General features: G+C 41.1%; 1 protein-coding gene and 1 long non-coding RNA gene across 2 annotated transcripts in view; one reads left to right on the top strand and one right to left on the bottom strand.

Moving 5' to 3' along the window:
- Nucleotides 1-4,837: 4,837 nt before the first annotated feature.
- Nucleotides 4,838-24,314, bottom strand: LOC125126223 (uncharacterized). Its single transcript, XR_007134562.1, has 3 exons — nucleotides 23,595-24,314; nucleotides 13,415-13,515; nucleotides 4,838-5,212 (listed from the first exon to the last, which is right to left on the bottom strand). It is a non-coding gene; the product is annotated as an uncharacterized LOC125126223 (long non-coding RNA).
- Nucleotides 24,282-26,553, top strand: part of STARD4 (StAR related lipid transfer domain containing 4) — a 16,062-nt gene continuing 13,790 nt past the window's right edge. The window contains exon 1 of the mRNA XM_047778408.1: nucleotides 24,282-24,405. The gene's annotated coding sequence lies outside the window, so the exon portion shown is untranslated. The remainder of the gene's footprint in view (nucleotides 24,406-26,553) is intronic.

The following is a 26,553-nucleotide window of genomic DNA, read 5'->3' as shown; positions in this document are numbered from 1 at the left end:
ATTTAATCTAAGGACATAGCACAATTTTCAAATTAAAAAAAAAAAAAACCCAAGTCACATGTGGTGAATAGGTGAGGGAAAAGTGCATTTATTGATACAATTAGCCAGTTTGATGGAAGGGTCAATTAGTGAAAAAGCCTGTGTGAGTTGATAAGACCTAGTACAGTTTAGTAAATATTTATTCTGCATTTCCAACTGAAATTGACAGCACTAATGGCCTGAACCTGGACAGAACACAGATTGGGACTTGAACCCACATGCTGGAACTTGAACACAACCAAAACCCATGTGCCTGGACTTGAACCCAGCCAAAACCCAGATTGGCACTTAACCCCACAGTGGGTTTTTTTTCGTGTGTTTGTTTGTTAGTTTTTGGTCTTTTCTAGGGCCGCTCCCATGGCACATGGAGGTTGCCAGGTTAGGGGTCCAATTGGAGCTGTGGCCACCAGCCTACACCAGAGCCACAGCAATGCGGGATCTGAGCCGCGTCTGCGAACTATACCACAGCCCACGGCAATGCCAGATCCTTAACCCACTGAGCGAGGCCAGGGATCAAACCTGCAACCACCCACTGAGCAAGGCCAGGGATCGAACCTGCAACCTCATGGTTCCTAGTCAGATTCGTTAACCACTGCGCCACGACGGGAACTCCCCCAGTTTTAAATTAGAATTACTCACCCTGGGTCTGGACTCACTGAGGTTCAGTTTCTTTATGCCCCCACACAGAAGGAATTCAGCAAGAAACAAAGTGATAGGCAAGAAACAGATTTACTGGGATAGAACACTTGTGAGAGATGCAAGCAGGCAGGCAAAGAAGCTCTGCCTGAAGGATCCGTTGGGCCACAGTTTTATTATCCAAGGGGACTGGGGGTCGGAAAGGCCCACCTCTTCCCTTCTGGGAGTAGTAGCTCCTCCTTAGTATCCGGTAAGGTGTGTATTCAAATCAGCTGAAGGGCAGTTGGTCCTCAAACTCTTGCCCTTGGTCTGAATCTGAACACAGGCCTCATCCCACCCCCATCCAACAACCTGAGGAAATTCTTTTTTTTTTTTTTGTCTCTTTTGTCTTTTCTAGGGCCGCATTCTTGGTATATGGAGGTTCCCAGGCTAGGAGTCAAATCGTAGCTGCAGCCGCTGGCCTACGTGAGCGCCACAGCAATGCCAGATCCGAGCTGTGTCTGTGACCTACACCACAACTCAGGGCAACACCAGATCTTTAACCCACTGAGCAAGGCCAGGGATGGAACCTGCAACCTCATGGTCCCTAGTCGGATTCATTAACCACTGAGCCATGACGGGAACTCCAATTCTTGCAACTCCACTAGTCACGGAAGACTGCCTTGTTCTGATGGCTTTCTTGAACTTGCAGTGGTCTCCCAGCATCTCCCAGGTTTCCCTCTTTATCTGTGATCCCCTATTGGGACTTCTACAACCACCTGCGCCTATTCCAGCCCTATCACAACCATGTGATCAACATGGTACTAAGTGATGGAATAAAATTTTGTTCTTGCTTCAAGCACCTCAAATATATAAATGGATACTTGCAGTTCAGTTCCATATATTGGCGATGGATACATGAACAAGAATCAGAATTTCTACAGATTCTGAAGTAAAAAATTAGGGATAGGAGGAAAGAAAGAGAATCAGGAGATATGCCGTATTTTCAGGGATAGAAAAATGGAGTTTAAAAATAAATGGCCAAGATTGGCCTTAAGGTTTCCCTCAGCTTGATGAACCTTTAAAAGGCTTGCTTCTGATTCTAGACCCTGACCTACCTTTTCTTAGAGCAATTATTCTAGAAAACTTGCAAATTGTTCTCTGCCCTTTTTTAAAATGTATTTATTTTTTAAATAATTTTTTTTCCATCATAGCTGGTTTACAGTGTTCTGTCAGTTTGCTACTGTACAGCAAGGTGACCCAGTCACACATACATATATACATTCTTTTTCTCACATTATCATGCTCCATCATAAGTGACGAGATACAGTTCCCAGGGCTCTACAGCAGGATCTATGCCCTTTGAGATGTAAATCTTCTGAAGAGCCCCAGCCCCTTGCCAGTTTTACACCCCAAGACTGTCTTTCTCAAGGACCTGGGAGTCATTCCTTTTCATCAAGGAGTATGGCACCCCCATACCCAGTCACTGTGGGAAGGAGGAGCCTAACTTCCATGGCACCACCTGGCAAACACCACCTTTCATCACAGGAAAAATTCTTTGCAAACTCAGGAATTACTCAGTGTGTGGGCACATCCCCCTAATGATCCTGAGTACTCTTCCAGCTCGTCTGGCTCTTAAAAATCCTTTGTTTCAGTGGAGTTGAGTTCAGACTTGGTTCTGAGTCTGATCCCTTCTTGCAATAGCTTTGAATTAGGGCTTCCTTGCCTGTTTAACTTTGGTGCAATTTTGCTTTGACAATAGAAAGTCAACAAGTAGATAAGAAAGGACGACCTCTCCAGGCAGAGAGCACAGCATTGATCCAGGCCTGAAAGCATCATATTCTGCTATGTATTTGGGGAGATCTACCCATATTTGCTACTGATGTGAGGCTATGGTGCTCTGCCAACACCCCACCTGGTTTGTCTGAGGGTTTTCTACCTCCACCCCATCAGCAGTGCCAGGACACAGTTAAGTAAACTTCTGAGAATCCCACCCAATACCTTTGACTGTCTCCCTCCCAGCCTGGAGGAATCTTATCTAAGACCTACATTTCAGTCCCCTCCTGATCGTATCTCCCTCTGCTCCCTCCATATAATCTCTAGGTGGGTAGGTTTGAATACAAGCCTCCCTGCCACAGGCTTATCCTGGGGCGGAAGGTAGTTTGGATGTCTGAGTATGGAGCAAAGAAATTGAGGCAGAGAACACAAATTAGTAACTCAGCAAAATGTATCAGACCAAGTCTGAACACAAATTAGTAACTCAGCAAAATGTATCAGACCAAGTCCAACCCCCTCTGCTAGGCAGTTCTTTTTTTTCCTTTTGTCATTTTTTTTAGCTGCTACACCCATGGCATGTAGAGATTCCCAGGCCAGGGATTGAATCAGAGCTGCAGCTGCTGGCCAATGCACAGCAATGCAGGATAGGAGCCATGTCTGTGACCTACACCACAGCTTGTGGCAATGACGGATCCTTAACCCACTGAGTGAGGCCAGGGATGGAACCCTGTCCTCATGGATACTAGTTGGGTTCATTACCGTTGAGCCACAGTGGGAACTCCATGTTAAGCAGTTCTGGAGTCCCAAACTGATTTAGAAGCCTCACTTCTGTGGTCCCAAAGCCCCACCCACTCAGCTAAAGGGGTCTCAGTTCAGTGGCCCTCTCACGCTGAGTCCAAAGGTGCAGAATTCTCTTCGGTTTCTTCAGATCTGCAACTCGAATGATCCATGTCCACTCAGTCTTCTTCAGCTTCCTGATGTAAGGGTCCTAAGAGGTCTTCTAGTGTAGTTCTGCCATTTTACACAAGAAAACTAAGGTCCAGGGAACTGTGAGCACAAACCTACATGCATGAAGCTGGTTAATCACCCAGACTGGTTTGGCACTTGTCTGCTTAGGGCTTGCACCCGCTACTGCACCTGTAGGCAACTTGCTAGATCATTCTAGATTTGAGCTTCCTTATCCACAAAGTGGGTTAACAGTAATTACTTGACAGGGCTATTATGAAAAGAAATGAAATGCAGAAGCACTTGTTGCAATCTGACAGTTTGTGTTCCATAAACACTAGATCTCTAGCCAGTTCTCTTCTTTCCTTTCTCTATTGTAGCATTTATCACACTGTGTGTTATCATCTATCTGTGTCTCTGTCTTAGCTCATTGCAAGTTCCTTCACTGCAAGTTCCTCCAGGAATTTACCTGAGTTCACCCAGTATGGTTGCCTAATAAGTGTTTTTAAATAAATAAAATAACAAAAGCCTGTAAAAGAGGTGTAAAAACAGCTACAGGTTGTGTTGGCACCAAAAGTGTTTAAAAGTATTCCCCTGAGGGAGGAGGTGATGGGAAGTTTTTGTGCAATGTGCACAAATGTTCTGTTTGGATGATAAAAAAACTTCTGGAAATGAGTAATGATGACAGTGGCACAAGTTGTGAATGTACTAAATGCCACTGAATTGTGTACTTTAAAAAGGCTAAAATGGTAAATTTGATGTTTTGCAGTTTTAACACAATAATAAGACTTACTTGTCCTGAGAAGTGGCATCTGTAGAGAACATTTGTAGGTTTGCAGGAGCGGGGGTCTAGGTTTAGACCAGTTAGAGACTTGACCTGGATCTGGAAGGTTCCCCTCCCTCCCCTAACAAAAGGAGAAGGGAATTCTGTTCTCACTGCGCTCCACAGCAGTGGCAGGGGCAGTGGCCTGAGCCTCTCAGACATTATCTCTAAGTGCAGAGAGGAGCTGTTCCTTGGCAAGAAATGGCTGGTGGCAGCCACTCGGGGGAGAATATACTCAAGAACTTTAAATACAGTGGACAACCCTATGTTTCAAATTTGAATGTTTAGGACTTACAGATACAGAGACTGAGAATTTTGTATTTGCAAATCATTAGAGCACTGACCCCCCAGGGACACAAGCCTTCCCTTGAACTTGTGCAGGCTGCTTAGATGAGTCACTGACAACCTCCTCAGCATAAAACCTTATTTCTAGGAGTTCCTGTTGTGGCTCAGCAGAAACGAATGTGATGCATCCATGAGGATGCAGGTTCGATTCCTGGCCTCGCTCAGTGGGTTAAGGATCTGGTGTTGCCGTGAGCTGTGGTGAAGGTCAAAGATGAGGCTCGGGTCCTGTGTGGCTGAGCTGTGGCTGTGGTGTAGGCCAGCGGCTACAGCTCCGATGTGAGCCCTAGCCTGGGAACCATATGTGACAGGTGTGGCCCTAAAAAGATTAAAAAATAAAATTAAACCTCATTTCTGCCTCCATCCTCACTGCTGGACGCCTGTGCTCTCTCATGTCAGACCACAGCATTGCTGCCACTCATGGAACAATTAGCCAGAGGAAGCCTGCAGGTAAAGAAGCTTCCACCTATTTTTTAGGCAGCAAGTAGTGGAAAAATCAGAATTTTTCATATCCAGAGTGCATGGGTTAGGCGAACAGTGCTTCTTATAGAACACGACCTTTGCAGGCTTCTTGTCAGGATATGCAGCCAAGCTAGGAAGTCCCTCTGACCACACCCCGTGGTCTTGAAGAGGAAGAGTTCCGACTCCTGGTTCCCTCTCTCGCCTTTGTCCCTAGGTGAGAAGGGAGAAATTAGCAATTGTGTCAGTAAAGGTGAAATATGGAATAGCTAAATTATGAGTTTCTCCTAGGTGATTTAAAAATCATAGATGGTGTTTTATTGCCACCTTGTGGGCAAAACTTGGCATTGCACTTGGACATTTAATTTTCCATCAGCTCTAAATTCTAACTTTATTTGCTGCCTAAAAATGGCTTACAGACAGACAGCATATGAGTAATATTAGATTAAGGGGACCAGATATTGGAAAGTAAAATATAGGAGTTATTTCAGAATGCTTTCTGAGCCCTTAAACTTCTGGGTTTACCAACAGGATGTATGTGACTAAGTCTTGGTCTGAAGGGTTGTGATGACAATAGTAGTAATAATTGTAATAACATAGCCGACATCGTTGAGTGTTTGCCATGTTCCAGGCAATATTCTAATACTTTAAAGTACTACTCATTTACCTCACGACAAGGTATGTCCTCTTGTATGTGATTTTTAAAAGAAAACTGAGATTAAAAAATGTGATAATTTGCCCCAAGATCAACCACTTATTAACAGGTAAAGCCAGGATTTAAAACCTAACAGTCAAGCTCCAGAATCTTAATTCTCCTTAGCATAAGGTAAGTATGTATGTTAGGACTGTGGCATCAAAAACTCTCCCCACTAACCTAACGCTTGCTTATCCAGTAACTAGAATGTTCTGGAGTTTCAAACATATGGGAAAGACAGAAGTGCCACAAGAATTCAGAGACTTGAACTTGACTTCAAACTTTGGTGTGAAATAGAAATGTGATCATAAATGGTATTTTAATTTTAATTTCCAGTTGGTTGTTGCTAGTGTGTTGATTTCACATCTTCCAATACTGCCGAACTTATTAGCTCTAATAAGGAGGAGAAGGACGCATGGCCCGAGTAAGAAGGGACAGCAAGCAAAGGTAACAGTGCAGTGGGCGAAGGGAGGGAGGGTGGGTGCTGTGAACAGAACCAGGTAAATGAAGTAGACAACTGGACTCATGGGGGAAGAGAGGAAAATCAGAAAGGTTAGTTTGGGATCATATTGTTCATAGAGGATCTTAACATCGGATTAAGAATTTAGATCTTAGTGGGGTAGTTATAGAGAATTACTAAGCATTAAAAAAATTACATTAATCGGCTTTATAATTTTTCAAAATCAAGATATGCCCAGTGTTGAAAGTTTGCAAACGAAGAAAGACAAAGATAAAAGACCGTGTGGAACTCCACCTCTCTTTGTATTACTTGGAATATATTTTCAATCTTTACGTTACACACACCACATTTTCCCCAAACAACAATGTTATTACACTTCACACGATAATGTGATAGTATTTTAATATTTTCTTTTTTTTGTCTTTTTGTCTTTTTAGGGCACCTGTGGCACATGGAGGTTCCCAGGCTAAGGGTCGAATTGGAGCTGCAAATGCTGGCCTACTCACAGCCACAGCAATGCCAGATCCTAGCCGTGTTTGCGACCTACACCACAGCTTACACTAATGCCAGATCCTTAGTCCACTGAGCGAGGCCAGGGATTGAACCTCTGTCCTCATGGATACTGGTCAGATTTGTTTCCACCGAGCCACGATGGGAACTCCGATATTTTCATTTTATCTTTTATTACAGTGAATATCTATTATAAATAAGTAAAATAGAAGCATAAACATTGAAAGTAAAGTTAAAATTATAAGCAATTACAAGTTCTTACTATTTTTTTTTCTTTTTCTTTTCTTTTTTTTTTTTGGCCACACCTGTGGTATGCTGAAGTTGCCAGGCCAGGGATTGAACCCGAGCCACAGCAGTGATATGTGGGACACTTAACTGCTAGAGCACCAGGGGACTCCCTCCAAGTTCCTACTATTAACAATCACTTTTTATTTATTTATTTATTTATTATTTACAGCTGCACCCGTAGCACATGGAAGTTCCCAGGCCAGGGGTGGAATCAGAGCTATAGCTGCAGGCCTACACCACAGCCAGAGCAACACCACATCAGAGCTGCGTCTACGACCTACACTGCAGCTCACAGCAACACTGGATCCTTAACCCAAAGAGTGGGGCCAGGGATCGAACTTGCATCCTCATGGGTACTAGTTGGGTTTGTTTTCACTGAGCCACAACAGGAACTTCAGCAATCACTTTTATTATGTGTGCATGCATGTATGTATCTATGTATCCTTCTAGAAAAAATATAGATTCCATTCAAAATAGAATAATAATTTACACACTGTTTTAGACCCTACAGTTTTCTTTTAATACATCATGATTACTTTGCTATGTTGACATGTGTTTTTTTGTTTTTTGTTTTTGGTCTTTTCTAGGGCTGTACCTGTGGCATAAGGAGGTTCCCAGGCTAGGGGTCTAATCGGAGCTGTAGCCACCAGCCTATGCCAGAGCCACAGCAACATGGGATCCGAGCCACGTCTGCAACCTACACCACGGCTCATGGCAACGCCAGATCCTTAACCTGCTGAGCGAGGCCAGGGGTTGAACCCTCAACCCCATGGTTCCTAGTTGGATTCTTTAACCATTGAGCCACGACGGGAGCTCCTGTTGACATGCATTTTTATAGCAAAATTTAATGGTTACAAAATAGTTTACTCAATTAGCATCATGTTTTTAAAATGCCTTTGCCTCTTACTTGAAAATCGATTAAACATATATGTGTGGGTCTATTGCTATAGTTGCTATTCTATTCTATTGATCTATTTGTCTTTCTTAATTCTAATATTACAAAAGATCAATGTAACTTTATACTAAGACCTGAAGTCAGGTGGTAAAGTTAGTCAACTTTTTTCTTCTTTTTCAAAGTTAGTCTTGACTATTTGATGTTCTTTGCATTCCCACCTGAATTTTAGAATTAGCTGTCAACATCTACAAGTGAGCATGCTGAGTTTTTATTTTTATTTTATTTTATTTTTTGCCGCACTTGCGGCATGTTAAAGTTCCAGAGCCAGGGTCCAAACCCACACCACAGCAGGAACAACACTGGATCCTTAACCCACTAGGCCAAAAGAGAACGCCCCTGCTGAGGTTTTAATTAAGATTGTATTTTATCTATAGATCAAATTGGGGAGAACTGATATTTTCACCATACTTATCCATAAATACAGCATTTGTCTTTATTTAGGAGTTAATTTCTCTCACTATATTTTGTAGTTTGCAGTGCACAGGTCTTACACATTTTCTCCTTATATTTATTGCTAAGTAGTTCATGTTCTTATGTGATCATAAATGGTATTGTTATTTTAATTTCAATTTCCAGCTGTTTATTGCTAGCATATTGATTTCACATGTTCCAATCTTGCCAAACTTATTAGCTCTAATAAATATGTTGATATATATGGGATTTTCTATATAGATGATCATGTTATCTGTGATTAAAGACAGTTTCACTTCATCTCCAGTCTGGATGTCTTTTATTTCTCTTTCTTGCCTGGCTGGACTGGAGAAAACCTCCAGTACGTTGTCAAGTAGATGCGATGAGAGCGGACATCCTTGCATGTGTCCACACCCTAGCAGAAGAATTTCATCTTTCACATTATGATGTTAGCACTACAGTTTTCATAGGTGCCCTTTATCAGGCTGAGGCTACTCCTTCTATTCCTAGTTTGCTGAGAGTTTTTCCAGGATCAAAGTTGGTTATTTGTCAAATGCTTTTTCTTCATCTATTGAGAAGATAACATTGTTTTCCTTTTTGAGTCTGTTGACATGGTAAGTTACACTGATTTGAATTGTTTTTCAAATGTTAACGCTCTTTTCATTCCTGAGATAGATCCCTCTCAGTCAGGTTGTGTTATCTTTTGATAGTGTTAGATTTGACTTGTCAAAATTTTGTAAGAATTGTCTCTATGTTCATGAGGGATATTGTCCTGTAGTTTTCTTATAGTATCTTTTTCTGATTTCAGGATCAGAGTACTGACCTCATAGAACGAGTTGAGAACTCTTCGATTTTCTGGAAGAGTTTGTGTTGAAATATTCTTTCTCCCCTAAATGGCTGGTAGGAATCATCAGTGAAGGCATCTAAGAATGGAATTTTCTTTGTGGGAAGGTTTAAAACTCCAAATTCAATATCTTCATATAGGGCTCCTCAGGTTATCTATTTCTTCTTGAATAAGCCTGGTAGTTTGTATCTAAAGGACTTGGACTATTTTTTGTTTGTTGCTTCTTAAGTTGGAAGCTGATGCCATTCACTCAAGATCTTCTTTTGTATTATAGGTGTTTTTTAATATAGGTATAAGGGAAAAATATTCCACCTATATTCCTGCTTTAGGTAATATTACTGCTTTAGCTGTATACCATAAATTTTCATATGCTATGTTTTCACTTTTATTCAGTTAAATTTTTTCCTAATTTTGCTTTAGATTTCGTTTTTAGCTGATGAATATTTTTGGTTTGTTTGTTTTTCTTTTTACAGCTGCACCTGCTGCATATGGAAGTTCCCAGGCTACGGGTCAAATCAGAGCCGTAGTTGCCAGCCTACACCACAGCTGCAGCAACACGGGATCCAATCTGCATCTTTGACCTAAACTGCAAACTGAAGCAATTCTCCTTAACCCAATGAGCAAGGCCAGGGATTGAACTCACATCCTTGTGCATATTAGTCGGGTCTCAATGTGCTGAGCCACAACGGGAACTCCTCATGAGTTATTTTAAAGTATGTCATTTAATTTCCAAGTATTTAAGAATTAAATGCTTGTCCAGATAACTTTCTGTTATTGATTTCTAATTTAATTTCACTGTGGTCAGAGAACATACTTTGTTACTCTAGCTTGATTGCAAACAGAAATTCAACCCCATATTTTTGGACTTGTAGGTTGTTTATAATTTTTGTGCAATTAAAAACAATTCTTGGATGAAGATGAACTTGGAATTTTTGCACCCATTCTTTAGTATTTGCTCAGATAAATTCCAAGAAGCAAAAGTTCTGAATCAGAGTGGTTACTTCTTTTTATAGAATCTGTAAATATTGCTAGGTGGCTTGTTTCATGCTTTTCTTTATACTCAACAGTGTGCAAATATTTTTTCTTTTCTTTTCATTTTTGGCTGCCCTACGGCATATGGAGTTTCTGGGCCAGGGATCAGATCTGCACTGCAGTTGCAACCTTTGCTGCAGCTGCAGCAATGCTGGATCCTTCAACCCAATGTACAAGGCCAGGGATCGAACCTGCATCCTGGCGCTGCAGAGGCACTACCCATGCTGTTGCACCACACAGGAACTCCAACACATATTTTCTTCAGGTCGATAATGTTTTCTATAACATGTTCTTAATGACTGCATAACATTTTATTGATATACTGAATCAGATTTAATAATCCTCTATTGTGGCACAACTTGGCTCTTTCTAATTTGGGACAAATTTCCATAATGCTTTAATAAATCACACATGGATCATTAGTTTGTGGAAAAATACTGCCTCATAAAAGCAGTGATTTAGGAAAATTAGTCAGGAACTACTTAGTAGAGGATAGATTTGGGCTGAGAAGGAGTAGAAGTGGGGAAATGTGTTCCATATCATTAGGATTCCAATATAATACTATAGACATGAGGCTGTGGTGGTGACAGAGGAAGACGTCAGAAGGGGTCGAAGAAATGTGAAAACAAAAGACTATCACATTTGTGACTGAGGCGGAAATTAAAATTAATCTCCATCTATAAAGAAGTAGCATTTTTAGATAAAATTGTGTCTTCACGCTTATCTTGAAGTATCTATTTTCTTAGCGTTTGTTCTCACTTGTCAAGTGGTAATGTTTTCTAATTACTCAATAAAGTTTTCTTCATAAAAGGAAACCAGGAGAAACACTTTCAAAGCAATTATATCTGAGGAAGAACAGGATTCATATAACTCCACCTTACCTTCAAGGGAATTCTCTTAGTCTCAAAATGGTTTATCCTTTTGAATTATATTGTTTCCATATAAAGAAACAGCAGATTTGAGAATTATCTCTAATCTTACTATAGTTTTACTTGTGTGAAAGCAAAACCTGGAGTTCCTGTCGTGCTTCAGCAGAAATGAATCGGACTAGGAATCATTAGGCTGAGGTTTGATCCCTGGCCTCGCTCAGTGGGTTAAGGATCTGGCATTGCCATGAGCTGTGGTGTAGGTCACAGACGAGGCTCGGATCCAGTGTTGCTGTGGCTGTGGCTTAGCCCAGCAGTTGTAGCTCTGATTTGACCCTTAGCCTGGGAAATTCCATACACCTCTTAAAAAGCAAAAAAATAAAAAACAAAAAACGAAAGCAAAACCTGTTTGGTCACCTGACTAGAGAAGGAGAACTCACCAAGCCTTCCTGTCCATAAAGCCCAGAGAGAACACAGCCCAGTGGGGCCATGGGAGGCCAGGCTCAGGGCGGTGGCTTGGTGGGTTGGTTTGTTCAATACAAGGAGAAGGTCCATGTCTGAGCCTCACAATCACATCTTTCTTTACCCATTTCTTGTCCTTTGTACTTCTCTTTCCTACCATTCTCACCTTATAGTTTTAGAATGCTAAGATCTATGAAATGTTCATTATTGTGTGCATTTGCAAAATTTACCTGTTATTTTAGCATTATTTAGCTTTTTGCTCAAATTCCAAAAATAAGATCTGTCATCTTATTTTAAGGTTTCTTCCGAACACTTACTTTTTGTCTTGGCCAGGTTGTCCCAGCAACAGTGAGGTAAAGAATAGATGCCTGGCTTCACTGTTCTCGGAGGCTCCATCAATGGCCAGGTCTTAACTAATTAGACTAAGCATCAAATTTCCTCACAACACTCCCCCCCCCACCCACCCCCCGCCACCCAGCCAAACAGTTTCTTTATCACTTCCTTAACAGAAGCAATACTATGATCATCTAAATGTGCTTGAAGAAAGCCCAGTTTCAATTCACTCTGTAGTCTTCAGGAATTTTCTAGCAGGTCAGTTGTTTTACTATCTCAACCGCAAACTAAGTTTCAATGGAGTCAAGAAGCACCACCTTTAAATTTATTAATTCTATTTCCCTTATTTCTTAAGTCCTGTCTGCAACTTTGATGGTCTTAAGCTGTTCAAATCTCTTTTTATGTCATGTGCATGTAATAATAACGGTAATGACCATTCACCCATATCCTCCCTAAAGCTTTTAAAATACTACAAACTCCCCCACTACTGCCTCAACATTCATTAACTAAATCTCTGAAGTAAACGCATTGAAAGCATTTATACCACGTGATGTAAATATTTAGTGTTATGCTGAGAGCCCAAAACTCTCTGGATAAGGTACAATAGTTTTTTAGGTAGAATAAATGTCATTCTATTTTCGATCTTTTTATTAAATACTTACTGACTTGATACCTTGGGAAAGTTAGATTCTGTAAGCAGTGGTGTGTTAGAACAGGAGCCAGTTTGTAAACGCCAGTTGCTACACTTTCAGGAATTTTGCCTACAATTGTTTAAATTTTGGAGACTTGGAATCATCCATGGTAAGAGTAGTTACCATAGATGGTGTCAAATGCTACAAATGGGGCAATTTCCCCCACTAGACAGCTGGTTTACCAGCTCACTACTGTCTCTAAGCCTTTGTTTCTTCATCCAGCAACATCCATAAATTGAAAAAAAAATTCCAGTTCTCATTGGACAAACTCAGTGACAGTAAATCAAATCTCTCTCCTAGTTTAAATAGAGAAGGAATTTGCTATGGAGTCTTATGCCATATAAAACTGTAGGGAAGACTGATAAAGTAGGTTATAGTTTGAGCTCTCAAAAACAAATCTGAGAGTCACACATAAAACTAGGCCACCAGGGACCTACTGTCTCTTCTACGTTCAGGAAGGCGCTTATCCATTTGGGAAGCTGACGCTATAGTCACCAGTTCTAAAACTACATTGCCTCTATCATAACCAGGAAAGCCTCCCTGGTAGAGAAGCCATTGCAGGCAAGCAAGAGACTTTCACGTTGCCCCTCCTAGCTTTTGCCTTTTAAATATTCCAAGAGAGCAGCTGACTGGCAGAAACTAACTCATAACCAAAGCTGCAGCTGCATGGGAGGCTCAGAAATACAGTCTTTATTTGGACTGATCTTGTGTCCAGATAAAAAATTAGATTTTCTACTGCCATAGACTAAAAAAAAAGGGGAAAGAACAGCTGTTGGAGGACATCTAGCAGTCTGCCACAGACTACCACTTCCACCTCTGGGATCTGCAAGCACCCCTTTCCCCAAAGAGAGGACAATTCAGACTCTACCTGAGGAGTATGACTTCAAAGTCCCATCCAGAGACTAAACGCAGCTCACAGGCCAGGACGTCTGATGCAAAGTTCTCTCTATCAGGCTCAGATGTGGCTACCTGTGGACAGGAGATCCAGGAAGCGACAGGTGAGTTATTCTCCATGCCCAACACACAGACACACAGACACAGAAACACAGACAAACACACACACACACACACACACACACTTGCAGATCTGGCTTTAATTATTACTTGCTATGATCTTCACAGGCTCTTTTCAACCTATCTGTGGTGTTCGTGGGCTGAATTGGGCCTCCCCACCAAAAAAGATGTTTTGATTCTTAACTCTCTCAGTACCTCAGAATGTGACCTTATTTGGAGGCAGAATCTTCTTCTTCTTCTTTTTTTTTTTTTTTTTTTGCTTTTTAGGGCTGCACCCATGGCATATGGAGGGTCCCAGGCTAGGGATCGAATTGGAGCTGTAGCTGCTGGCCTATGCCATAGCCACAGCAACACAGGATCTGAGCTGTATCTGCAACCTACACCACAGCTGACAACAATGCCTGATCCTTAAACTACTGAGTGAGGCCAGGGATCGAAACTGCGTCCTCACGGCTACTAGTCAGATTTGTTAACCTCTGAGCCATGACAGCAACTCCTGGAGGCAGAATCTTTACAGAAGTAATCAAGTTGAAATGAGGTCATTAATGTAAGCCCTAACCCAATCTGACTGGTGTCGTTATAAAAGGAGGAAGAGTGAACAGTCATGCGCACAGGGAGAATGCCATGTGAAGATAAAGGCAGAGCTCAAGGAGATGCAGCCACAAGCCAAGGAATGCCTGCAGTTGCTAGTAAACCACTAGCAGCCAGAAAAGAGTCATGGAACAGATTTTCCCTCTCAGCTCTCAGAAGAAACCACCCTGCTGTACCACCCTTTGTACAGTGGCCTAGCAAACTAATACAGCTTCCATAATGCCCTAAAATAAGGGCCTTGAATGGTAAGGCGATACTCTGAATCTGATCTGTGTTGCTGGGTTCATTCTTCTTGTCTAGCCCAGAGTACTTCAGGGAGGTGTTTGTAATAGCCGGGGCCACCATATTCCTTCAGAGCAAACACTTATTATTGCCTTAGTGTAGAGGTACAGACACAGTGGACTTTTCCAACATTGGGAGACACAAAATTATCAGGCTCACAAATATTTGAGATTTTCTGACACAGGTGAGAGTCTCTGCCACAGTTTCAGATCCTCAGTCCTTTCCTTAGCAAAGAAAAAGTCGGCCCTCAGTATCCTCGGGTTCTATGGTTGAAGCAGCAGATGCAGAATCAGTGGATAAGGAGGGACAACTGTGGCTTGTCCTCGTCACCTGCTTATTGGACTGCTAAATCAAGAAAACATACATTAATATCCTTCACGGCATCACCTCATTTCTCAATTCCAAGCTTTGTATTGCTCCTTTGCAGAGAACAGAATCCATTTTAACTAGTTTAATCAAAAGGATTTGGTACAGGTTTTGTTACGGCTTAGAGAATCAGTGGGAGGCTGAAGGAATCCTTTGAGGACAGTACAACCATCAATGCAGTGTGGGGCCACCAAGGCAGATGTTCCTATAGCTAGTGGGGAATCACCAGGACCAAAGCAACCTTGAACAGGGGCAGGGCAATGGGAGACAGAAAGCTGCCTAGACCTGCAGAAGCAATAACAGCGTGGCTTCTACACCGCAGACCTCTCACAGGCACATCTGATTAGCAGGATCCAAGTCCACACAGAGCTCTAGCTATCAGAGGGCCTAGCAAACATCTGCTACTCTGGACTATGATGAGCCCAGCTGAAAATTAAGGGCTCTCATTCTGTGAGAGAAAAGGGGGGACGGAGATAAAGACTAGTCAGACTGCGAATGTAAATATTTTATAAGTATTTCTGATACAGAAGAGGCCCTGGAAACAATACAGTTAAGAGGAGAAATGGGAAACCAGAAACATCAGCTTTGTCAAAGGCAAACATGTCACAATCAGTTTGTGCTTTTGTTTATTCGAATGTAATACAATGTTCTCTTCCCTGGAATATTTACAAATGTGCTCTTCCCTTGAACAAAGTACATTCTCAGGAGGAGTAACTGACCTTATTAAGTCAAAGGTCTTGGTCCAATTGAATTTGCTTATACTTTTTTCCTTATCAAGGGGTTTCACCTCCCCATCTGCTTGATATCCATGATTCAAGGAAACAAGGAATCTCAGATTAGTATCAAGACTGAATTTCTCTCTTTAAATTTTATTTAAAAAAATTTTTTTAGCAGGTTTTGTGTGTGTGTGTGTGTGTGTTTTTTGTCTTTTCAGGACCTCACCTGTGGCATATGGAGGTTCCCAGGCTAGGGGTCTATTCAGGGCTATAGTTGCTGGCCTACATCACAGCCACAGCAATGCCAGATCCAAGCCGCACAGCAATGCCAGATCACAGCCACGGCAACACCAGATCCTTAACCCTGAGTGAGGCCAGGGATCGAACCTGCAACCTTATGGTTCCTTGTCAGATTTGTTTCCACTGCGCCACGATGGGAACTCCTCTCTTTAAAATTTTAAATCTTAAACCTAGATTGGTGAAATGTTTTAAAGCAGAGATTAGCAAAGTTTTACTATAAAGTTTCAGACTGCAATATTCTCAGCTTTGCAGGCCACAGTGTCTGTTGCTCTTTGTCAATTATGCCGTCATACTGTGAGACAATCATAGTGCACAGATTAATGAGTGCACCTGTGTTCCGATACAATTTTATTTTTATTCACTTAAAAGGTGGAGGACCTAATTTGGAACATGCATTGTCATTTTCTGACCCTTATTTTAGGTAATTGCCTAAAATAAATTAAAAAATAATTCCATTAGCGTTAACCTTGCTGATTGTGGAAGACATGGACCATAGTCGGTCCTTTCCCTTCTCTCTGCTTGTGTAGAGTCCTTTCTTTCACACAAACACTCAGCCTAACTTGTGGTGTTTCAGACAGAACTTCCCTTTGCTTGGTTTCACTTTACGGTCACAGTCATGTATCAATGTTCTTCTGACCATTCGTGAACCTAAACACAATAGGAAATTGCTTATTATTTATCTTCTTTTATTTTTTTCTTTTTAGGGCCACACCTATGGCATATAGAGGTTCCCAGGCTAGGGGGAAAATTGGAGCTGCAGCTGCCGGCCTACACTACAACCACAATGCCAGATCTGAGCCACATCCAGGACCTACACCACAGCTTGAGGCAATGCTGGATCCTTAACCCAGTGAGCAAGGCCAGGGATTGAGCCCGCCTTCTCATCAATAGTAGTCAAGTTCTTAACCTGCTGAGCCACAATGGGGACTCCACAACAGGAAATTTCTTTAGCTTCAATAAGCATCTTCATAATGGAGACAGCAATTTGCTACTACCTGTGGTCAGCCACACCTGAAGTAAGCAGAGTGTTTTTCTTTTGGCCTCAACCGTGGGCTCGATTTGCCTACAGGCTCCTGAACTTCAGATACCATGAGTTCCTAAAATAAATTAAAGGAATTTATTTAATTTATTTATAAATAATGGGCACAGCTTCCCATACCCAGATGGAAATTCCATTGCTGCCCCTGACAGGGCATCAGCTTTTGTACTGACATCTGAGCACTGTCACTCATTAGCTGGGTGACTTTAGGATAATTACCTAAAGCTTCAGTTTCCTAATAAGCAAGGGGAGATCATGATAATATTTACCTAGAGTAGTGCCTGGACTATATTAAACATTCCATAGACACTATCTACAAATGGAGAATTTGGTGTCAGCTAGTTATGTAATTTATGATGATTATAAGTCTGTGACTTGGCCTTCATTTTCATCAGAATATTTTGATATATGAACAAGTAAAATTTGAGTTTCGTTTGCTTGTTTAATTATGGTCTAACATGAATATTTTCTGTATGTTGGTAGAGCATGTCTATTCTTCAGTTGCCCTCAATTTTCTTTTCTTTTTTTTGGTCTTTCTGTCTTTTCCAGGGCCACACGCATGGCATATGGAGGTTCCCACGCTAGGGGTCTAATCAGAGCTACAGCTGCTGGCCTACACCACAGCCACAGCAACACCAGATCCTTAACCCACTAAGCAAGGCCAGGGATTGAACCCGCAACCGCATGGTTCCTAGTCAGATTCGTTAACCACTGAGCCACGATGGGAACTCCTGCCCTCAATTTTCTTTTCTTTTCTTTCTTTTTTTTTTTTTTGTCTTTTTGCTGTTTCTTTGGGCTGCTTCCCTCGGCATATGGAGATTCCCAGGCTAGGGGTCAAATTGGAGCTGTAGCCACCGGCCTACGCCAGAGCCACAGCAACGCGGGATCCGAGCTGCATCTGCAACCTACACCACGGCTCACAGCAACGCCAGATAGTTAACCCACTGAGCAAGGGCAGGGACCGAACCCGCAACCTCATGGTTCTTAGTCGGGTTCATTAACCACTGCGCCACGACGGGAACTCCTCTCAATTTTCTTAAAAGCGTATTTTTAAAATATTAGCATAAGATTTAAACAATAGAGCAGACAGCACAAAAGAGTAAAGCACAAGAAGTAACAGAAATAGGAGTTCCTATTCCTATTCCCAAGAAATGGCAAAAAGACAAAAAAAAAAAAAAAAGAAGTAACAGAAATAAATACCATGGACAATTCAGTATTTCACTCACCGAATCTTAATTGCTTGTGTCTCTGACCTGCTCTCTTCTCAAACAAAGCTTGCTCCCTCTTCTTTCCTGGGGGTTCTTAAGCAAGCATCAGACTGGTCTTAGATTAGCTATGGGATATCATCCAGAAATTGCATTCCTAGATCCTCACCCCCAAAGATTCTGATTTCATAGTTTCAGGATAGGGCTTGAAGTCTGTATTTTTAAATGCCTCCTATAATGTGGAGGTATGTGAGATCTGGAGACCTCTGCTCTACACTCTGACTTGTGTTCTCATCCTAGGGGTCTTCCCCAACCCCTGCTGCCATTTCTTTTTTTTTTTTTTTTTTTTGCTATTTCTTGGGGCCGCTGCCTCGGCATATGGAGGTTCCCAGGCTAGGGGTCGAATTGGAGCTGTAGACACTGGCCTACACCACAGCCACAGCAACGCGGAATCCGAGCTGCGTCTGCGACCTACACCACAGCTCACGGCAACGCCGGATCGTTAACCCAATGAGCAAGGGCAGGGACCGAACCCGCCACCTCATGGTTCCTAGTCGGATTCGTTAACCACTGCACCACGATGGGAACTCCCCTGCTGCCATTTCTGTGCGCCCGTCAGTATCAAAATCCATGCCAGCCTCTGCAGCCACTGTCTTGATTACTTATAACAACCCTACAAAGAAGATACTTTAAAATTTTTTTTAAAATTGAAAACTTTCTTTTAATTTTAAATCGAAAGATGGTTCATTTACAATGTTATGTTAATTTCAGGTGTAGAGCAAAGTGATTCAGTATACATATATTCTTTTTCAGACTCTTCCATTATAGATTATTACAAGATACTGAGTACAGATCCCTGTGCTATACAGTAGGTCCTTGTTGTTTATTTCACATGTAGTAGTGTGTATAGGTTGATCCCCAAATTCTAATTTCTCTCTCTTTTATTTCACATGTAGTAGTGTGTATAGGTGATCCCCAAATTCTAATTTATCTCTCCCACCCCTCACAATCTCCTTTTGTAACCATAAGATTGTATTCACAGACTCAATAGTTTGTGAGTCTACTTTGGCTTTGTAAATAAGTTCATTTGTATCATTTTTTAGATTTCACGTATAAATGATATCATATGGTATTTGTCTCTCTGACTTATTTCACTTAATATGATAATCTCTAGGTCCATCCATGTTGCTGCAGATGGCATTATTTTATTGTTTTTTCATGCCTGAGTAATATTCCATGTATATATGTACCACATCTTCTTTATTCATTGTTGTGTCAATGGACATTTAGGTTGTTTCCATGTCCCGGCTATTGTAAATAGTGCTGCTATGGGGTGCATGTATCTTTCTGAATTTTCCCCAGATACATGCCCAGGATTGGGACTGTAGGATAACATGGTAACTGTTTTTAGTTTTTTTTTTAAATGACTTTATTTTATTTAATTAATTTTTTTAGCTGTGCCCACAGCATGTGGAAGTTCCAGGGCCAGGGATCAAACTGTTGAGCCACAGCAGTGACAACATGTGATTCTTAACCCACTGAATCACAAGGCAATTCCTATTTTTAGATTTTTAAGGAATCTTCATACTGCTCCCCATGATGGCTGCACCAATTTACATTCCCACCAACAGTGTAGGAGAGTTCCTTTTTCTCCACACCCTCTACAGCATTTGTTATTTGTGGACTTTTTAATGATGGCCATTCTGACTGTACTGGTTTGTATACTTCTAATAATTAACAATATTGAGCATCTTTCATGTGCCTGTTGGCCATCTGTATGTCTTCTTTGGAGAAATGTCTCTTCAGGTCTTCTGCCCATTTTTTGATTGGGCTGTTTTAGTTTTTTAAAATATGGAGCTGTATGAGCTTTTTGTATATTTTGGAAATTAATCCCTTGTTGATAGTATTGTTTGCAAATATTTTGTCCTATTCTGTAGGTTGTATTTTCATTTTATTTATTTTTCATTTGCAGTGCAAAAGCTTTTAAACTTATTTAGTTCCCGTTTATTTTCTTTTTGAAGGTGGATAAGACAAACTTATTTTTAAAATTTTTTATTATTGTTTACTTACAATGTTCTGTCAATTTCTGCTGTACATCAAAGTGACCCAGTTATACATACATATATACATTCTTTTACTTATATTATCTTCCATCATGTTCCATCACCAGTGACTGGATATAGTTCCCTGTACTATATAGCAGGACCTCATAGCTTATCCACTCCAAATGCAATAGTTTGCATCTGCTAACCTCAAACTCCCAGGCCATCCCACTCCCTCCCCCTCCTTCTTGGCAACCACAAATCTGTTCTCAGCATCCATGAGTTTGTTTATTTTCTGTAGATGGGTTCCTTTGTGCCATATGTTAGATTACACATGTAAGTGATACCATATGGTATTTGTCTATTTCTCATTTCACTTAGCATGAGAAACTCTAGTTCCATCCATGTTGCTGCAAACAATTTGTTTAATTTTGTTTTTATTTCCATTACTCTAGGAAATGGATCCAAAAAAAATTGCCGTGATTTATGTCAGAGTGTTCTGCCTATGCTTTCCTCTAGTTTCAGTATCTGGTATTACATTTAGGGCTTTAATCCATTTTGAGTTTATTTTTGTGTATGATTTTAGAGAATATTCTAATTTCATTCTTCTATATGTAGCTGTCCAGTTTCCCCAGCATCTGTTATTGAAGAGACTCTCTTTTCTCCATTGCATATTCTTGCCTCCTTTGCGTAGATTAGGTGACTGTTAAGTGTATCAGTTTATTTCTGAGCTTTCTATCCTGTTCCCTTGATCTAAATATCTGTTTTTGTACCACAACAATACTGTTTGGATTTTTGTAGGTCAATGTTATATTGCAGGTGAAGAAGCTGAGGCTCAGTTATTTTAATGATTTGTGCAACGTTTTCTGCCTCCTTCCTTGATAAGAATGTGTAGTTAATATCATGGTTGATATTAGTTCAAGCATAGAAAAAATTTCCTCCAGGGGATAGGGATATACTTCTGTGACAGTCAGGGATTGATTACAAGGAAGAGAAACTCATTCAAAAGATGTGAAGAAGGCTTATGGAAAGGATATAGGAGGATTTCATGGAAACTGAACATAGAAAACACAACTGGGCCTTAACAAAATTCCTTTAAACACAACCTTGGGTGTTTGAGATATTTGTAACAAGAGAAGAAATAGGTAATTTTCATGCATGTCTTCTACCCATGTATATATACATGCCCTACACCAAGAGGTTGCTCCAGCCAGACACAGGACCCGCCCAGGAATGCAGGAACTATTCTTGTTTCCCCATAGCCATAGATGGAAATGTTCAGGTCCTCCCTCCTTTATAGCTACAGCTGCGATGTTCCCTCCTAACACTCGCCTCCTCCCTGTTTTCACCTAACTCCAGGCCATGGCTGGATGGAACACAGGAAGAAAGTGTTCCAAGAGAAAAGGGCTCCTCTATTCCCTAAAACCTCTTTCATCCCAAATGAGAGGAAGTCAACTCAAACTGACTTTTTTTTAGGGCCGCACTTGTGGCATATGGAGGTTCCCAGGCTAGGGGTGGAATCGGAGCTGTAGCCACTGGCCTACACACATCACAGCCACAGCAACACCAGGTCTGAGCAGCATCTGCGACCTACACCACAGCTCATGGCAATGCCGGATCCTTAACCAACTGAGCAAAGCCTCATGGATTGAACCTGCGTCCTCATGGATACTATTCAGATTTGTTTCCGCTGAGCCACGATGGGAACTCCAATAGGTTTCTAACAGAGATTTTATAAATATTTGTTGATTTGAATTAAAGCTATGAATTTTCCTGAATCAAATTTTCTAAGTATAGAATTTGTCATATTCCCCAGTTTTGATAGGTAGGGGTTTTATTTTTATAAATGTTAATAATTATTAATATTAATGCTAAACATTTTATTAATGTTCTTCAGTATAGCTGGTTTTCTTTCTGATCAGAGTCTGGAGGACAGATTTAAAAAAACTTTTTTTCAAGGAGTTGGGGATATTTGTGCAAGTTTTATTTATTTATTTTTATTTCTAGGTTTATTGCCTCCGACAGAAATAGTGGATACATTATTTCTGTGTTTTGGAATTTTTTTGTTTTTCTTCTTGAAAATTCCTTTTTTTAGATATGTTAAAAAATTCAGGCTGATTACATACAAGGCCTGGCAGGGAAGCTATTTTTCCTCCTGGGGTGACTTTCTATAGCTGATCAGATACATTATATGTCTCTTTTATACTCTAGATGGAAGGATAATTTCTTCTACTGCATGTATTCCAAACTATTTGTATAGGGACCTGTCTATTGCCCTATATATTACAGTTCCCTAATGAGTATAATAATAATAGCACATACATTATTGTTATCAGGATTAAATGAATTAATACCTGTAAAATGCTTAGTGCTCTGTCTGGTCAATAACCCTCAATAATAGCTTCAGATAATATTATTTTATTTTTTATGAACCTGCAGTTTTGCTTTTATTAGCATTCCACTTTATAGACACAGGGTGCTTTTGAATTAACCCAACCTCTTTCTGAGAAAAACACAGCAACAGATGATTAGCAAAGGGCAAAGAAACAAAAACCTCCCTATAGGCATAAGTTTGATGTGAGCTCTTATGCAGCACCTCCACACACACACACACACAAAAAGCCAAGTTGATTTTGTTTCAAACATATTCTACCAGATTCTGTGAAAGAATATGCAGAGCTACTGAGCTACATGCCCACAGTTCAACTCTAATAATGAGAGATACTAATTTTCTACTTTTCTGAAGTGGTTAATGTGAACTTGTTTCTCTCTACCATTTAACTGTAAATCTTCAGGGATTATGCCTTGCATTTCTGGTCCCCCCCACTGCTGTGCACAGGTAGATGCCTAACAGAGAGCTGGGAAACATTATGAGTTTCCTGGGGGTTAAAAGTTTCAGCTTTAAAGTCCAGCAGACCTAGACCAACTTCCAGTTCAGCTGCTCAGAAATGAAATCTGCCTTAAGAGCTATGCCTGGGCTCCAATCACTTATTAGTTATTATTGGCCAATTACTGTAGTTCTTGTTTGCATGTATATATAGATAATACCTTGAGAGAGTCGTGGAAAAGTACTTTGGTTAAAGTTACACATACCTTATATCTCATTGAATCCACACAGTACCCCGCCCCAGGCAGGTGTGTTTTACAGGTGAATACAGGTAAGATGATAATGGAAAAGTAATCCCCAAATTATTACTCCTTTTATATGTAACTATGAGATAGAATTTAAAATATCTGCCAGCGATAACTAGCAAGTGGTATTTGGTGGTTCTTTCAGTGACGCTAATTAAACATATATGGAGTATTATTTATTCTCAGTACAAGTCTATCAAAAATGTCTAATCGTGTAGCACTGCATTCCTTTCTAATCTTGGTTCTCAAATTACAGATTCTAGTAAATGTAACTTGCAAACCTCTGATTTTCAGTATCGGGATTTGTCAGACATCCTATCAGATGGGTGACTTCACAGCCCCTGGAAGAAATGTTACTCACCTTCAAATAGATGAACACAAGAACCCTTTGCGAGGCTGCTAAAGCTATCTGCACCCTCCTCTTCTCTACTTTCAAGGTCGTTTTCAGAATTCCCTTATCTGAAGACAAGAATTTGGCAAAACGTCAATTCACACTGTGGCAGCGACTTTGTGGATAAGCCTCTGAGTCGTGAGAGACCTCGGGAGGCCAAAGAGCCCTTATTCTCTCACGAGCGCGTTTCCTTCCTTCCTTATTTGACTTTTGGCCCTGGGATCACTAGTACAGCCGCGCGATACTAAATCTTCACGCGAATTTAAGCCAGTCTATCCCTCGCTGTCCTTATACAGCCTCTTTGTGTTTTTTTTTCCTTCCAGCCGGATTTACCGCCACGTAAAGTTCTTTCTCAATTAAATGCCACAGGACACCCTGCCTGAGGCAAACCCCCAAGCTTGCTTACACACGCAGGTGGCCAGCTTCGGACTAACTCACACCCCACGCGAAATCGTTCCATCTCCCAGCGACCAATCAGCACCTCGCACGCTGCCCCGCTAGCCAATCCAAGCAAACACACGTTGCTCTGGCCAAATTCGGCCCCCAATACCCCTGAAGCCCCAGGCTCGTGTCGGGGGCGTGGCTACGGAATTCAGCCCGCCTTCCCCGGAAGAGCTTTTTGCCTTCCAATTGGCTGCGACTAGCAGTGGCTTCGCGCCCACTGGCTGCTGCTGCTGCCTAAGCTTCGGCGGGCGGGGAAGCTGAGCGAGAGCTCCGGGGAGTCAGTACCAGCCCGGCGCGACTGAACTCCGGACCGCTCCTCGCTCCACCTTCGGTCGCTGTGAGTAGAGGCATGAAAGTGAGGCCCTCTGGAGGGAGGGAAGCAGGGGAGTCTTCCCGGAGCTGTTCTGGACTGTGGGCGAGGAAAGCCTCCGTGGAGGTCCAGGATGGTGGGTCGGCGTCGGGGCGGTTGTGGACCTTAGGAGTGAGAGAAAGGGTCGCGCTGGAAGGATTCCAGGGCTTGCACCTCGCCCTTCTACCCAGTTCACCATCGTCTGGACTCCGATGATGCCTCAGTTCATCTGTCAAATGGGAAAGGGATGTAACAACCTCGCTTCGGGCGGCCTTGGTAAAGACTCATTGAGGTCGTGTTCTGTGATGGCTACAGTGCTTCTCGGTTCTTAGTAGATACACAGACCGCGAAGGTCCATTCTGTCAGGCCAGGCTTTGAGATGTGTTGTTGCTAAGAGGCATAGTCTTCTGAGAGCTTACTCTTTTCCAGGTTCGATACTAAATGTATTAACTCTTGTAATTCCTTAATAAATTAATGTTGGTATTATCTGTCATTTAAAATTAAGAAAGATTACCTGAGAGTTTTCAGGTTTAGGAGCCAAAACAAAATTTGACAGATGCAATATGGTGTCACAGTTTTTAATGTAGTCTTTTTCAGCCTGTGATCCGCGTGTAATGTTTTATAGAATTGACCTTTAGTCTCTGAAGGCAAAGGTCCTGGGTTGGAATTCTGGCTCCATCACTTATTAGCTATGTGTTCTTGGATAAACGAATTAATCTCTCTGTTGATACTTTTGCCTCTTAGTTGGAGGATCACCTCTTAAGGTTGTTTGTGAGTATTAAATTAAATAATACAACTTAAAGTGGCCAGAAAGACCGATCACATAGTAAATGATCAGTAAATGTTAGTTAGTTTGGTTTTTTTTTTTTTTTAAATAAAGGATTAGAGTATTAGGAGTTCATTAACTTGGACTCAAAGTTGTGACAGTATTAGAATTTAATACTGTCTTAAGTGTTGTAAAAATCTCATTAGTGTTGTAAAGCTTGTCCTAAAATAAGCCAAAGTTAGCACCAAATCAGAGGAGTATTCATTAGTCACATGGCAGAAAAAGGCTTCTCTGTTGCATTCCTGCTACGGCCAATCTCAAAAATGAGAAACTACTGTACTTGACCAAATTCGAAAAGCTGAATTACTAAATTCAAAATTGATTGGAAATTAAGTACGTGCTGAAATTTTTATGTTAGGTAGACTATATAATTTAATTTACAAGGCCTTAGTTTGCACATCTTTGCAAGAAATCTATGACATGTTAAATTGAAGCTGTTCACATAAATGAAACCCATATCAATTAGGTAATGGAATGTAAAACAATTCTGATTATGAGCTTCTTTAATAAGGGATTTCTGACTTAATTATACTACTTAAGTACAGATTTTTATGGCATTCACTTCTTATTAGAGGTTAAAATGTTTATTATGTTCCATATTTAATTAAAACCTATGATCATTTCATTGACATTTGACAAAAATTGAAATTGTATTGGTCAAAGATTCTGGTGCTGATAAATGACCTCAAGAGGGAGTTCCCGTCATGGCGCAGTGGTTAATGAATCCGACTAGGAACCTTGAACTTGCGGGTTTGATCCCTGCCCTTGCTCAGTGGGTTAACGATCTGGCGTTGCTGTGAGCTGTGGTGTAGGTTGTAGACGTGGCTTGGATCCTGCGTTGCTGTGGCTCTGGCGTAGGGCAGTGGCTACAGCTCTGATTAGACCCCTAGCGTAGGAACTTCCATATGCCGTGGGAGCGGCCCAAGAAATGGCAAAAAAGACCAAAAAAAAAAAAAAATGACCTCAAGAAAATTTTTAACTTGTGAAAGTTGCCCCTCTGTCATGGCAGCCACTGTCTACACTAGTGATCACTTCAAAGACATAAACATAGAAAACATGAACAAAAAGATTAAGGAAAAAATAAAGGTGGACATTACTCAGCACTTGGTCATAGCATTGAGCTGTTAGATTTTGACACAGTTTAAGTAGTACCTGTTTTCTCTGACATGTAAGTGTTGGAGTTGGAGAATTTCCTGATATAAGGTCAAGAAGGAAAATAAAAGAATTAGTAAGAGGGAGTTCACATGTATTTAAAACATTTCCCGACCTTTTCCACAGAAAGAGACTGCAGTAGGGCATATTGTGTGCTT

Source organism: Phacochoerus africanus, chromosome 4 (assembly GCF_016906955.1).
Source record: "Phacochoerus africanus isolate WHEZ1 chromosome 4, ROS_Pafr_v1, whole genome shotgun sequence".
Taxonomy (NCBI): Eukaryota; Metazoa; Chordata; class Mammalia; order Artiodactyla; family Suidae; genus Phacochoerus; species Phacochoerus africanus.
The sequence above is the reverse complement of the archived record's forward strand: the minus strand, read 5'-3'. Positions and strand labels throughout refer to the sequence as shown.